Source organism: Biomphalaria glabrata, chromosome 10, assembly GCF_947242115.1.
Source record: "Biomphalaria glabrata chromosome 10, xgBioGlab47.1, whole genome shotgun sequence".
NCBI classification, from domain to species: domain Eukaryota; kingdom Metazoa; phylum Mollusca; class Gastropoda; family Planorbidae; genus Biomphalaria; species Biomphalaria glabrata.
This window is the reverse complement of record NC_074720.1, coordinates 21006145-21022418: the sequence shown is the minus strand read 5'-3', so window position 1 is coordinate 21022418 and position 16274 is coordinate 21006145. Positions and strand designations below refer to the sequence as shown.

Here is a 16274-nt window from a genome sequence, read left to right as displayed (position 1 = left end):
CAAGAAATGATTTACTGTCCGTTTGGAGTCCTTAATTAAAGCTAAGACACTTCCAACACTCTGGGGACTGCCAGGAACAGTAGGGTATGAGATCAATGCCAGATCGAAGTTATTCAACTGCTGCTCAGACAGTATTAAGAACCAAGTCAGCATTTATGTGTGTGTGTGGGTGTGTGTGTGTGTGCCTGTTCTTTACCCCCTTCACACTGGAGAAAAAAAAAGGTCAATTGATTGTGGAACTCTCAGGTCTTCTGTCTTGGGCAGTATGATGAAATGCAAAGCCAATCATTATTTCGACACGTCATGACGTATACAAGAACCATATCATCACTGGGTGATGTCTTATAATAAGTGTCAAATTATACTTTTATTTCTTAGTCATTATTTATTTTTTGCTGGTAAAAGAAACAAAAAATGCACACTGGTCTGATGGTGTTTAGTAGCATGCACACTAGTCTGGTGGTGTTTAGTAGCATGCACACTGGTCTGGTGGTGTTTAGTAGCATGCACACTGGTCTGGTGGTGTTTAGTAGCATGCACACTGGTCTGATGGTGTTTAGTAGCATGCACACTGGTCTGGTGGTGTTTAGTAGCATGCACACTGGTCTGATGGTGTTTAGTAGCATGCACACTGGTCTGGTGGTGTTTAGTAGCATGCACACTGGTCTGGTGGTGTTTAGTAGCATGCACACTGGTCTGGTGGTGTTTAGTAGCATGCACACTGGTCTGATGGTGTTTAGTAGCATGCACACTGGTCTGGTGGTGTTTAGTAGCATGCACACTGGTCTGATGGTGTTTAGTAGCATGCACACTGGTCTGGTGGTGTTTAGTAGCATGCACACTGGTCTGATGGTGTTTAGTAGCATGCACACTGGTCTGGTGGTGTTTAGTAGCATGCACACTGGTCTGGTGGTGTTTAGTAGCATGCACACTGGTCTGGTGGTGTTTAGTAGCATGCACACTGGTCTGATGGTGTTTAGTAGCATGCACACTGGTCTGGTGGTGTTTAGTAGCATGCACACTGGTCTGATGGTGTTTAGTAGCATGCACACTGGTCTGGTGGTGTTTAGTAGCATGCACACTGGTCTGGTGGTGTTTAGTAGCATGCACACTGGTCTGGTGGTGTTTAGTAGCATGCACACTGGTCTGGTGGTGTTTAGTAGCATGCACACTGGTCTGGTGGTGTTTAGTAGTATTAATGAATAACAAACAAAGGGAATGAAGTCAAACTATAGGATGAATTCTCTATGGGTTTAGCAACAGTCTAGGCCAGCGTATTACATCTAATCTCCCCTACCAACACACACACACACTCACTATCGAGATGTCGTCAATAAACGCTCAATGGAATTCAAGTATCAGATGTCATATGCTAAGTGACCAACTTCAAATAGCACCTAATGTGCTCAAACTATAGAAAAAAACTAGAAGTGGACAGAAGTGAAGTGGACAGAAGTGAAGTGGACAGTTGCTCTCTCCAATACGCTTGATCCCTACCACCACCCCCACCCCAGCTTGCTTGTTTTTTTAAAATGATGTAAGTTCGAGTCGTGGGAATTCCTAGGACTAAACCAATTTACTTATTTGTCAAAAAATTGGACGCCAGTTATAATATTTTACCTGACATTGGACATTTAAAATATTTGAAAAGGACCGGTCATTTGACATTGGCAGTGGACAGGTCAACAATCATTTTTTTTACGTTTCCCTATTTGCACAAGGATGATCACTTTAAACATTGGAAATCAATCAAAGGAAATACATACCTGAATATTCCTGAGCGAATGTTTTAATTTCTTGAGTGACAAAAAGAGACAATGTGTAGAAACTGCTCAGGACAATAGGGTGGAGCCTAGCGGCCCATCAACTTCCATGCTCGTTTACTCGATCTACACCTTTCGGGAATCAGTCCGGAAGTGATGTCATACATTGCCTCTGTCTGGGAGGCGCCAGTGCAGAGCGTGAAGACATAGGCGTGAGTGGCCTTGATGCATGGGATCAATAGCACAAAGAGGCAAGGGAGATAACCTGATCGAAAGAAACAAGAGAAGATAATCAATCATTGGAATAGGTACATTGTGACCTAATGTGCTGATACAAAAAGTTTGATTTTAAATACATCATAGCTAGTCATAGCTATACCATAGATGACCAATAGCTAGCTTGGATATATAGCTGGCCACAGGGCCGGTCTTAAGCCACTGCAACCTATGCGGCCGCAGTGGGCCCCACGCTTTCAAAGGCCCCGCGCTAATTATATGTGTAATTGCATAATGATGAAAAAAAAAACAAAACAAAAAAACGGAAAAGTCGTGGAAATCTCCTGAAATGATTAAAATCTTTTGCAAAATAGATAAAATTGTTATTTCGGTGTGTCACTCAATGTGAAAAACACAAGAAAATAGAGAGCATTGTCTTCTATCAGATTTAAATACGTTTGATTAAGTTTCTTCCTGTGGAAAGTACAACTGGACAGAATTTATGCGACGTACTAGTGAATGAGCCGGAAAAGCTTGAATTAAATGTTGAAAATATTCATGAACAAGGTTATGATAATGGTGCAAATTGGAAAGGCGTCAATTCAAAACCGGCTTTTAAATATTATCAACAGAGCATTCGTTACTTCATGTGCGTGTCCCAATTACAACCTGGTTCTAGCAGACATGGTCAAAACTTGACCTGATGAGTTAACCTTTTTGAAAACTATACAACGAGTGTACACGATCTTTTCAGCATCTACAAAGAGATTTGTCATTATTCAGAAAGCATTTTTCCAATCTGTCTATAAAACCTCTGTGCTAAACTAGGTGGGAGTGTAGACTAGAAAGTGTCAAAGCACTTCGTTATCAATTGCCTGAAATGTGAGATGCACTCGATAAATTAGCTGAAGAGACTAATGATGTGATAATTAAAAGTGAATCAGAAACACTGTATGAAACATTGAAGCAGTACAAATTCTTAGAATCACTTGTGTTATGGTACGACGTGCTCTTCCAAGTCAGTTTTGTGAGTCAAGAACTGCAAGGTGAAACAGTAGATCTGAGCACTGCAATGGACTCGTACAACAATTTGATGACTTGGCTAAAGAAAATGAGAGTTGATGGGTTTGTTCAGATTCTTGTGACAGCAAAGGAGTTGGCTGAAAACATGGATGTTGTTGCAATCTTTCCAGCCAAACGTCAACGGAAAAGGCAGTATGATATATCTGTGGAAAACTTCACACTTGGAAATGCTGAAGATGACTACAGGATAAATTGCTTCAACAGAATTTTGGACACTGCAAATCAATCCTTGCAGCTGAGATTTGAACAGCTGAAATGAAACCACAATCTATTTGAGATTCTTGTCAGCTTCAAGAGCCTTCATCTTGATGACAAAAGAAAATTTGCAGGGAGCCTTGACCAAGCATTGACGTCATCAAAATACCAGTAGGCAGATATAGGAGGGCGAGAATTAGCAGTTAAAATGGAATCTTTAAGGAATATTCTACCAAATACCACGGAAACCCCGGTAGATATTTTATCCTATGTGTCCACTAATGAAAGAAACACTGCTTTCCCAAACTACTTTGTTTCACTCAGAATTTGTTTAACAATATTCGTTACTGTGGTAACTAGTGAAAGAAGCTTCTCGCGCCTCAGACTAATCAAAAATTACTTTTAAGGTCAACAATTCACGACGAGAGATTGAACAATGTCAATTCATGTTATTGAGCGTGATCTATGTAGGAAACAGAATTTTGATGATCTACTGTATGACTTCGCTACACGCAAGGCTCGTAAAGTTAATTTGATTTTTATTTTGTATTTAGTTAAGAATTAATAAAATGCAAAGACGAATTTATTTTCTTATAAAAACCTTTATTTTCACTTATTATCCTTATCCCTAACCAGACTAGGCCCCGCGCAATCCGTTTCGCATAGGGCCCCGCAATTGCTAGGACCGGCCCTGGCTGGCCAAAGCTGGTCCATGGTTGAAAAATAGCTATCCAATAGCTGACGAATAGCTAGCCCATGTAGCTGACCAAAGCTAGCCAATTTGTTATTTAGTCAAAGATTAGACCCCCTAGGATTAAGACAACCAATAAATCAATTATCGGGTGCTTGTTAGACAAGTTGTTTCAATTAGAGAGATCGTCGAATTATATATATGTGTATGTATGTATTTATGTGTGTGTGTGTGTGTGTATTTTTCTGTGACACCCACTTCTATAGAATTTCAATCCCCCTTGCAACTTCCCACGTGCATCTTTTCTATTAGCCAAATAAATCAAATTAAAAAACAAGCAAAATATTTTGTAAAAATACTTTTAAAAAAGAGGCTTATTTAAGGGGAATAACTAAACATTTACAGTCTCATATATCAATACTGTAAGATGTATTTCCCTTTTTCTTTATCAAATAAAATTAATTAATAGCCACTATTTAATTAATTAATTGGTTAATTTTTTAATGGATTAATGTTTTGTTTAAAACAATAAATAATTGTTCAACGTTATAATTTGATCCGAGAATGGGAAGTGGGAGAAATTACATGTTCAGAATTTGTACCAGATAAACAGACAGTAATTTCATATAATCTTTGTGGGAAAAAGTGGACTCTTGATAGTCCGACACATTCAGTAAATCCGACGCGACGCCGACAATGTGTGCTTAGGCTTCACTTGCATGTTTTGATACGTCAATCTCGCCAATTTTATGTACATCTTGCTGTGTGAAGGGGTGATAGGTTTTGTCTTTCTGTGAGACACTAAGAGAAGGTTTAGTCATGTAGTTTTGTCTTTCTGTGAGACACTAAGAGAAGGTTTAGTCATGTAGTTTTGTCTTTCTGTGAGACACTAAGAGAAGGTTTAGTCATGTAGTTTTGTCTTTCTGTGAGACACTAAGAGAAGGTTTAGTCATGTAGTTTGTTTGTTTGTTTGTTTGTTTGTTTGTTTGTTTGTTTGTTTGTTTGTTGTGTTATTTGTTTCGTCTTGTAGGCATGGCGAACTGGCAAAGGTCTAACCTAAAACATCTCTTCCTGAAAAGTGGGAAATGGAGAGTATGAGCAAGGTGAAACTCTTAGTGAATTTCTTTGATTTAGGGCATCAGGCGACCTACCGTTTATAAAATGTTGTAAAATAGGGAGAGAATAGAACATTTAGTCAATTCCACTGAATATTTCCCCAAATTGAAGAAGGTTTTTTGCCTTTTTTTAGATCAATATTTTTTTTTCCTTTTCGTCTTTGGTTTATTTTATACCATTAAAAGTCTAAGAGAATGGTTGACTACTGTACATCATAAATGTAATTCTCTTCACGTTTGTGGCTAATCTTTTGGTAGTCCGACGTTTACTAAAATCCGACACCACTCCGGTCCTGTATACCAAAAAAGTTCTCAAAATAAAAAAAAACAACTAGGTATGTACCATCATTGTAGCTTGGCCGCTAAAGCTGTTCCAGAAAGGTGTCCTTTAGAGACAAGAACATTGTAACATACTTATGGAATGAGCGTCAAGCACTTCCGTTCCTGTTAGAGTACACCCTTCTTTAGAGTTACGTCTTTAGAGTTACGTCTTTAGAGTTACGTCTTTAGAGTTAAGTCTTTAGAGTTACGTCTTTAGAGTTACGACTTTAGAGTTACGTCTTTAGAGTTACGTCTTTAGAGTTACGTCTTTAGAGTTACGTCTTTAGAGTTACGTCTTTAGAGTTACGTCTTTAGAGTTACGTCTTTAGAGTTACGTCTTTAGAGTTACGTCTTTAGAGTTAAGTCTTTAGAGTTACGTCTTTAGAGTTACGTCTTTAGAGTTACGTCTTTAGAGTTACGCCTTCCTTTGTAGTAACGTCTTTAGAGTAACGTCTTAATAATAACATCTTTAGAGTTACGTCCTAAAAAAGACGTTGTATAATGTCTTCTCAAGTTGGGCTTCAGTTCCCAATGCAGATTGATTCCCATAGGGTCACCATGTTTAGAACAGCTGTTGAATGGCATAGATGTTCAGAAAACAAAAAAACTCACTACGTCGCTCCTGCTGATTGAAAGAAGTCAACGATAACATCTTTCAATAAGGTGGAAGGGGGGGGGGGCGGCTGTTGTCAATCTATAACAAAACTTTTGTTTTTAAAAAAATGTTTACACTGACCTATATAATCTCTACGCTAGTACCTGGTAGTTCACTAAAATTCCACGAGTCTAGAGCATCTTTCTTTAAGTCACCCAAACCATAAGGTCTGTTTATCTTAGGTGCAATCCAACACACCGACAGACCGACAAACTAAGCAATCCAACAGAACAACGGAAAGCTTATAAATTACGGAAGAGAGCAAGGAGCGTGGGGGTTGTAGGGGGGGGGGGTTGATAGATCCCCATTCAGTATTTGCACACCCCCCCCCCCTCCCTTCCAGTTCCTTCATTTCCTCTTATGTTGTTTGGCAGGTGGATAAATATGCAAGCGGAGGGGTAGACCAAGGGAATTAACTGGTGAAAGGCATTAATTAACTCCCCTTTTTCCCCCTTTGTTCAAAACAAAAGTGCTTTGCAATGATAAAACTTAAGGTAGAAAACAAAAAAAGGGTCGAAAATCAACCAATGGCTTGGAATAACAGCTTCCTCCATGCTGCCATCTCAAGTTCTAACTTTGGGTATTGCAGACGAGACCAACAGTCTCTCGGTAACGTCATAACATTCAACAGGGCATCGATCAAACATGAGCTGGCCAAAACAGACTACTTGTTGTAAACACCTAGCGCTTGTAATCCGGTTATCGGGTAACAGAGTTGCATGTATTCAGCACTGCCAGGGGAAGAGACTCTGGCACAAATGAGTGAAATTCTTCGACCAGAAAACGTTTGACTACGGGTTTGTTTTCCTCGTAAACTAGTTTAGCTACCACTCTTCAACCAAAGAAACACGAAATATTTTGTTTATTTTAATTTCCAAACATTCCATTTTCCCCAAGTGTCCACAACACAATGAAGCTGATTCTAATTCTAGAGCTAGAGAGAAGATACCGGCCCATACTTTGATATGACATGTACAGGCACAGGTGTGTAACGTTATAGTATATGTATATACAGCCGAATCGATTCTGGATAATCAGACCACATCCGGCATCAATCGATATTGTCTTAATAACTGGCTGGTCCGAATATAGGAACATCTTTGTTACAAGTAGCCTATATTAGGTTATTTTATGATTTTGCGGTGTTCAGTTAAGCGGCAGATCAGATAAAACTACATAAGCTACGTTTTAAAAGTTGACATTATATCAAGACATCAAATGTTGGCCAAAACATCAAGTGTTGGCCAAACACTTTGACAACAGAAATACGTCAAAGAATCTCCGAGAACGACCCATCTTAAATTTACACACACACACATTTGGAAACATAAAGAGACAAAAAAAAGGGGGGGGGTTCACTTTTGATCAGCTGTTGACAGGGCGTTGGAGATCAAAAACAACTGGTTTATGATTTGTATTCTGATCTGTGAACTAGTTGAGATTAACTCGTGAAAGATCGTAAGTCCGCGCCTCTCCAACTGACGCCACTTCGTCCACCTTCAAATCCCCCCTCCACGTAGTTCTCTTTTTAGTAATTGCTCCATAAAACATTTCCGCCCTGGGGACATTAGAACGTGACATACTTAAAGGGCTGATCACTTGTAATAACTGGTTAGGATGACTTGACAGTAGAGCACAAGAAACAAAATAGATGTACAGCTATCGGACTACATAAGTTCAAAATAGATCTATAGCTACCAGGCCTCCATAAGTTCAAAATAGATCTATAGCTACCAGGCCTCCATAAGTTCAAAATAGATCTATAGCTACCAGGCCTCCATAAGTTCAAAATAGATCTATAGCTATCAGGCCTCCATAAGTTCAAAATAGATCTATAGCTATCAGGCCTCCATAAGTTCAAAATAGATGTATAGTTATCAGGCCTCCATAAGTTCAAAATAGATCTATAGCTACCAGGCCTCCATAAGTTCAAAATAGATCTATAGCTATCAGGCCTCCATAAGTTCAAAATAGATCTATAGCTATCAGGCCTCCATAAGTTCAAAATAGATGTATAGCTATCAGGCCTCCATAAGTTCAAAATAGATCTATAGCTATCAGGCCTCCATAAGTTCAAAATAGATGTATAGTTATCAGGCCTCCATAAGTTCAAAATAGATCTATAGCTATCAGGCCTCCATAAGTTCAAAATAGATGTATAGCTATCAGGCCTCCATAAGTTCAAAATAGATCTATAGCTATCAGGCCTCCATAACTTCAAAATAGATCTATAGCTACCAGGCCTCCATAAGTTCAAAATAGATCTATAGCTATCAGGCCTCCATAAGTTCAAAATAGATGTATAGTTATCAGGCCTCCATAAGTTCAAAATAGATGTATAGCTATCAGGCCTCCATAAGTTCAAAATAGATGTATAGCTATCAGGCCTCCATAAGTTCAAAATAGATCTATAGCTATCAGGCCTCCATAAGTTCAAAATAGATCTATAGCTATCAGGCCTCCATAAGTTCAAAATAGATGTATAGCTATCAGGCCTCCATAAGTTCAAAATAGATCTATAGCTATCAGGCCTCCATAAGTTCAAAATAGATCTATAGCTATCAGGCCTCCATAAGTTCAAAATAGATCTATAGCTATCAGGCCTCCATAAGTTCAAAATAGATCTATAGCTATCAGGCCTCCATAAGTTCAAAATAGATCTATAGCTATCAGGCCTCCATAAGTTCAAAATAGATCTATAGCTATCAGGCCTCCATAAGTTCAAAATAGATCTATAGCTATCAGGCCTCCATAAGTTCAAAATAGATCTATAGCTATCAGGCCTCCATAAGTTCAAAATAGATCTATAGCTTTCAGGCCTCCTTCAGTTCAAAATAGATCTATAGCTATCAGGCCTCCATAAGTTCAAAATAGATCTATAGCTTTCAGGCCTCCTTCAGTTCAAAATAGATCTATAGCTATCAGGCCTCCATAAGTTCAAAATAGATCTATAGCTTTCAGGCCTCCATAAGTTCAAAATAGATCTATAGCTACCAGGCCTCCTTCAGTTCAAAATAGATCTATAGCTTTCAGGCCTCCATAAGTTCAAAATAGATCTATAGCTTTCAGGCCTCCATAAGTTCAAAATAGATCTATAGCTACCAGGCCTCCATAAGTTCAAAATAGATCTATAGCTACCAGGCCTCCATAAGTTCAAAATAGATCTATAGCTACCAGGCCTCCATAAGTTCAAAATAGATCTATAGCTACCAGGCCTCCTTCAGTTCAAAATAGATCTATAGCTTTCAGGCCTCCATAAGTTCAAAATAGATCTATAGCTATCAGGCCTCCATAAGTTCAAAATAGATCTATAGCTACCAGGCCTCCTTCAGTTCAAAATAGATCTATAGCTTTCAGGCCATGTAGTGGAGGATATAATTTTTCTTTTTCTTAAAGTGTTTGATTCCACACCGAACCCGGGTATAAAAGTAAACTTAATTACACTTGGCCATGGAAAACTAATGATCACATTTCCTAAAGACGTTCCATAGGCCAGTGGTTGGTACCAAATAAATCTCACACTCACTTATTCAACCTGCAGCAGGAGTGAAGACAGGGAACAGGATGGAGGGAGAGAGGCGGAGAAGGGAGGGTGAGGAGGAGGGGGTGAGTGAGCGCATGGTAACGGAGAACGTCAACACGATACAGGCAGAGTGTTCCGGTTGACTAGCTCTAGTGGCGAGATCATTTCACCCTTTGCCCCAAACGGGAGAATGGCAGTTAATGGTCCTCGTCAGGGGCTCTAATTGGAAGTGTTACTCGCTCAATTACTCTCTGGATCCCACACAGGGCGAGGCTTAGAGTCTTCCTTCGTAGCAGAGGAGCTCTCCAGATCACGGAGACTTCAACACACTGTACGTCTCACAGAAAGGACTTAATTCCTGGTGACGGGATTAGACTAAGAAATAGTTCCTTTCAGCTCCCCTACCCCCACCACCCTATACCTAAAACTTGGGAAAGTCATTTTTTAAAAATTGTGACTGTTAAAATAAGGACTTTAAATCCAACCATGTAATAAATCTGGTAAGAACAAAATAAGGTGAGAACAAACTATGGTAAGAATGTGGTAATGGGTTTCATTTTTTTGTTCCACTGCCCGCAGGACACATTAGGATCTACTATTGACCAGTCCGGAGCTGTTGGCGATATGAGTATTTTGTTTTGACTTTTACCTTTTATTTTTCTTTTGTCCAAGACATACAGATCAAACTTAAACTTGTTGTGTTAGTTTTTCTTTTTCTATTTTATGATTAGCTTTTTTTTTTCTGCAGGAATTAAGAAATTCATCTGAACCCTTCTCAGAGCATTTTGGATTTCTTATTTCTTGGTTAGGTCCAAATATTATTAGATCCCTTAATCTTAGCCCCAGCTCCTGACCCTAGAGCTGACCTACAACGGACAAAACATTTTTTGTTGACTTCTGTAAAACAATGACGATATTTAAAAAAAAACAACTGAAATTCAACCAAGATCTTCACGGTCATTCGATAATCACCACGAGCTGTTGCTAGACTGAGCTAAGTTTCTCAATCTAGCCATTGAGTTTTACAAGGGAACGTCTTTTTGACGAGTTGAAATTATCCATCGATGTATTCATAGATTGAACCAATTGAACTTCAAGGAATTCAGGTCAGGGCTTTCATCCCGGTATCAGATGGGAAAAAACTGATAGGATTGTTTTAAAAAACATAGATTGAAATACCAGATAGTCAACGGTTTGTCACGTGATGGTTCTTAACAGCCCTAATCTAACCTTAATCCTAACCCTTAACCTTAAACTTCACTCAAGAATGACATTCCTGGGAAATGGAGAAGATCACATGACATTCCTGGGAAATGGACAAGATCACATGACATTCCTGGGAAATGGACAAGATCACATGACATTTATAGGAAATGGACAAGATCACATGAGATTTATAGGAAATGGAGAAGATCACATGACATTTACAGGAAATGGACAAGATCACATGACATTCCTGGGAAATGGACAAGATAACATGACATTTATAGGAAATGGAGAAGATCACATGACATTCCTGAGAAATGGAGAAGATCACATGACATTCCTGGGAAATGGACAAGATCACATGACTTGCTGGGAAATGGACAAGATCACATGACTTTTATAAGAAACGGAGTAGAACTCATGACTTAAATTTCCAAACTGTCATAGACTATTACTTTCTGTTTCTTAGGGATGAAATGGTTTGGACTGAATCCGCAATCACGTTCCGTCAAAAAAAATCGGCTTGATGTCTTAAACTTTTAGCTATTACTCTGTCGAAGTCACTGCATGTTACGTATTGGTACTGTAGTGGCGCTTAAGGTACTTAAGTTACCGAAGTGGCGCTTGAGGTACTATCAGTGACTGTAGTGGCGCTTGAGAGTATTGCGTTACCCCATGGAAGATTGCTGACATACTAAATGGACGCAGCACGTGCTTAAAAAAAACACGCACACTATTTGGCGCAATGGCCGCAACATCTGATTTCCTTTCAATATGGATTGATTACAGGGGCCAGGTAACTAGGTCATAGTCAGTAGATAACGCCAACGGAAATCACATGTGTAACTATCTGTTCGGTTGTTTACATATTACATGTCAGTGGTGCACCTACGGGCGCTACACCTCTTTGGCACCTGGCGCGCACCGCGGCGACCTGTCCACCTCAACAGGTGTCATCCCAATTCTTTCTTCCCTCCAAGCACGATGGCGCACGACAGACACAGACAATCAGACGAGCCGACGTACAGACAGACAAGAGTGAACCAGGAATGTAAACACACGTAGCATGTAAACAAAACCTTTCGCGCTCCCTTCACCCCACTAACTCCTCCCCCTCGCTCTCTTTAACACCTCTCATCCAAACTTTGTATTTGATAGAGTCAATGTTCTCTACACAAAACTTTGTATTTGATAGAGTCAATGTTCTCTACACCAAACGTTCAGTTGACCTTGCATCTCATGCCAGGAACTTGTTGAACTTCTAGACGGCGGAGTTCTGAGAGACTAAGTAGCGGAGGAATCTGATAAATGAAGTAGTCAGTGTAAAGGAGGAAGAATCACTTCAACAAAGTTCAGGCAAAATTTCAAAACAATAACAATACGTTGAGATTTATGGTTTTCAAAATTCAATAGTCAGGGATTGTTTAGCCTCCTGTAACTTTTGAAAGCGAGTTGCAATACAAGATCCGGTCTCCGTGGGGATTGTTTTAGATAAACCTCCAAGTGTACTTCCATTCAAGACACAGCAGGATCAACTAAAAGCCATCTCCACATCGAAGTTTAACAAAAAGCCATCTCCACATCGAAGTTTAACAAAAAGCCATCTTTACATAAGATTTTAACAAAAGGTCATTGTTTCACGTAAAAGATCTAATATGAATCCAACCTTTCAGTGCAATCAGGAAGTACTCTGGCAGCCTGTACAAGTAACACCAAGAGTCCACAGTACCAAGGAAGTCAGATCGCTGGAGACTAATGAGCATGTATGGTCTCTCTAAAGATTGTTATATTAATCGTTCTTGATTGAGTTTCATTGCTACATAGTACAAGGAAACGAATAGGTGCACTAAATTAAACATAAATAAAATGACAGTTTAACAAGTAAATCAAGAGATAGACATATTTCATCATCATCAGTGTCTTCCTCCGCGTCCAACATAATATTGTATAAGAAATGACACGCCTGAATTAATACAGAAACATTTGGAAATGTACAACGCTGAACTGGATTAAAGGACTTAGTTTTACTTGTATCATTCTTTACTTCAAGTACATTACATCTGATTGGCACAAGATGCACTCTGAGCACGTCTGTTTGAGCCATGTCTACATTCTCTTACAATAGAGCGACATCACTTATTCGAGTGACGTCCGCAACCTTTCTTTTGTTCCTTGAGCTGAATGAATTGTTCCTGAAATTAAACCAAGGTTTTACATACGGGGAGGTTAATGTGCACACACTGGGACAAAATTGGACGAAAAATTTAATTGGTCCATTTCCGTTACATTGTATGTCATATTTACATAGGGTTCAGGGAAAGGACAAACTATGAGGTTTGATGCGTGGGAAAGTAAATACCATTAGTCTATCACGAAAAAAAATGTTTCTTTATTTGTTTTGAAATAAGTTTTAATAGAAATGCATAATTTTTAATAAAATAACAACGAAAAAGCACACATGACCTGTGACCTTTAATACCATGAAAATGGATGATGATGACAAATGTATTCTTTTAATATAAACAAAAAAAATCAGAATACACAAAGATTGCTTTCATCTTTTCGTTCATTGGATACAACTCAGACCTAGAGCGCGCTCTCTCACTTTCTCTCATTACAACTAGCTGTAGGCACATGTTGAGTTTCTAAACGAGGCGAGCCTGGAACCAGAGACTTCCGTGTTTGACAGCTAAATGCGCAGATGTAAATAAAGTAATGTAAAGGTCACTTCTTTGTGATCACCTATAAATATCTGGCGAAACAAATGATTAGATTCATTCAAGCGAAACGGCTGTGACCTCTCATTCAAATGAGTTCCTGGTTTCTTCTTTCACGTTTTTTTTCCTCACAGCGACTAGGTCCCTGACCTTTCTTTCCTCACAGCGACTAGGTCCCTGACCTTTTTTTTCCTCACAGCGACTAGGTCCCTGACCTTTTTTTTTTCTCACAGCGACTAGGTCCCTGACCTTTTTTTTAATCTCACAGCGACTAGGTCCCTGACCTTTTTTTTCCTCACAGGACTAGGTCCCTGACCTTTTTTTCCCTCACAGCGACTAGGTCCCTGACCTTTTTTTTCTCCCAGCGACTAGGTCCCTGACCTTTTTTTTCCCTCACAGCGACTAGGTCCCTGACCTTTTTTTCTCACAGGACTAGGTCCCTGACCTTTTTTTCATTTTTAATATATGAACAAAAACATTTCTAGCAAGTGTTTTTTTTTTTATTTTCACTTTTCTTTCAATAATTCAATCAATAAATCACAACGAATCCCTCAATGACGTAGCTCTTATTGGTGGCTGTATGCTTGCCACAAAACGACCCCCCAACCATTGCAAGCAGACGAGCTCAACCTCCCATCTTCTTTCTAGACTTTGAGAATAATCTAGAATGGAAACTGCAGTCATTCATTTCATCCAAAAGTAATGTGTTTTTGTGTGAGCCTTTTTCTTGTGTTACCATGTTCTGAACATCATTTTAATTCTTTGAAATTTCGGAGTCAATTAGTTATTCTATTTCTAGAAGCCTTTTAGAAATTCTATTTATAGCACACGTTCACGTGAGACATGCTGTCGCTATTGATAGTTTAAAGTTATTGCCCATTTAACCGTGAGATCACAATCTACAAAAAATGTATTCAAATATTTCTTTTTTTTTTTTTTATGTTTAATGGGAATTTTAATCAACCTCTCTTCCCTCCCCTCTTGATGCCCACACCATTAAACACTGTCCCAGCATTCCCGTGGGCGGGGATTCTAACGGAAGCGACTAGAATGTGACTGGCCTATATATCTGTTTCCTGAGTGGGCTCTCTTCTATCTCCACATCTTTAAGCACACATGTCCTGGAGGCATTTTGAGAGTGCATGTTGAAGAAGTGGGATCAAATCCTTTCTCTTTTCGTGGTAGCCCCAAAGTTAAGCACCCAATGAGTCGACATAGAATGTATGTATTGTACTGGTGGACTATTGGGAAAGGAAGGAGGGCTACTGGGATTGAAGTCATATTGTCACCTCGACGGAACAGAGTTTTACTACCTACAAGGATTTGATTGGTCAGAGATGTGGTCTGAGATGTGGTCAAATAAATGGTCAGAGATGTGATGTGTGATGTGATGTGGTCAGATATGTTCACAGATTTTGTCTATTATGTAATCGGTAATATGGTCAAATATATCATATGGCAAGAAATGTTATCTGTGATGTGGTCCAATAAATGGTCAGAAATGTGGTCTATGATGTTATCTATGATATGGTCAAAAATTATCAGACATGTGTACTGTGACGTGGTCAAATATATGGTCAGGAAATACACTAAATTGCTTCTATTTGGTTGGAGAGCTGGGTGCGTCGTTGGGAGCATCGTATAATTCTAAAAACAAACATTGATTGGAAGATTATTAGGTCGGAACATGTTCAAACAGGAAGTAGACTATAAGCTCCACCTTCTCATTTCCATCAAGACGCTTTGATGAGTCCAGAAACATTTGTTGTTCACTGGCATAGTTTCCACGGCTTGAGTTGATCAGGCTGAGTTTGCTTTCTGGTCAAACCACTGAAACCGAAATATTCAAAAAACCACCAGTGGGAGCAGCTTTAAAATTTCTTTTTTTTTAAGTCAATGACATCATTTCAAAAGCACCAAAATCTGATTGGTCCACCGGAGGAAGTCATGTGATGTACACGTCAGAACTAACCGCCCCGATGGTTGGACATCATTTTGAGCTACAAACGGAAGTGCTTTTCAATTTGGATTCCATACTCCCTTTCATTGTGTACACCGCATACACCAAAAAGCTATTTATAGTTTCTGTAATGGAAGTAACAAACAATAATCAAGAGAAATAACAATTATCCATTTCTTATTTTTATACCACATAACTGGAAAGTTTCTGAATGTCTCTACCTATATGTTCTGGTCGGTATATCTGATAATGTAGAAGCCAAAAGTTGATTGATTTCACCACTCTCTTAGACTTCCACGTTAAGCTGTGTAACAGGAAACCAGAAAAGTCAAAGTAGTCAGGCTAGGTGAGGCTACTTTGGTAACTGTGGACTCACACACCAACTTAACGTAGGGGCAGTTCACTTTGTATTTATTCGTCTGATCTTTTAGTTTTACCCCACCACTCTCACACACTCACACACCGACACACACACATCACTTCACTGTGTCGTCAGGTGTCGGGCTAGGGAGCTCCACATGTGTGTGCGGTAGGGGGGGGAGGACTCGGGGTTAAGCAAACAGAACCACTCGCGGCTTAGTCTCATTATCATAGAACCGAGATGGGGGAGGGCGTGCAGTGTGGGGCGGTCACAAGGGGCGTATTTTGAAAAAAAAAATATAAACCGACCACAGGAAGTGAAAAAAAACAGGGGAGGAGGGTGATTCCTGGGGTTGACACGTACTCACTTTCTGTCCGTCAACTTAGCGAGAGTATGGTTTTGAGTTTTCCAGCCATCATTTTCCACTTCTATAGACCGCCCTATTTGGACCGCTATTGGAATGACGGT

The 16274-nt window shown here is 39.4% G+C and overlaps 1 protein-coding gene across 3 annotated transcripts in view; it reads right to left on the bottom strand.

Moving 5' to 3' along the window:
- Positions 1 to 16274, bottom strand: part of LOC106067868 (lactadherin-like) — a 197323-nt gene that overhangs the window by 163516 nt on the left and 17533 nt on the right. For all 3 annotated transcript variants that reach the window (XM_056044452.1, XM_056044453.1, XM_056044451.1), the window contains one exon: positions 1767 to 2028. The gene's annotated coding sequence lies outside the window, so the exon portion shown is untranslated. The remainder of the gene's footprint in view (positions 1 to 1766; positions 2029 to 16274) is intronic.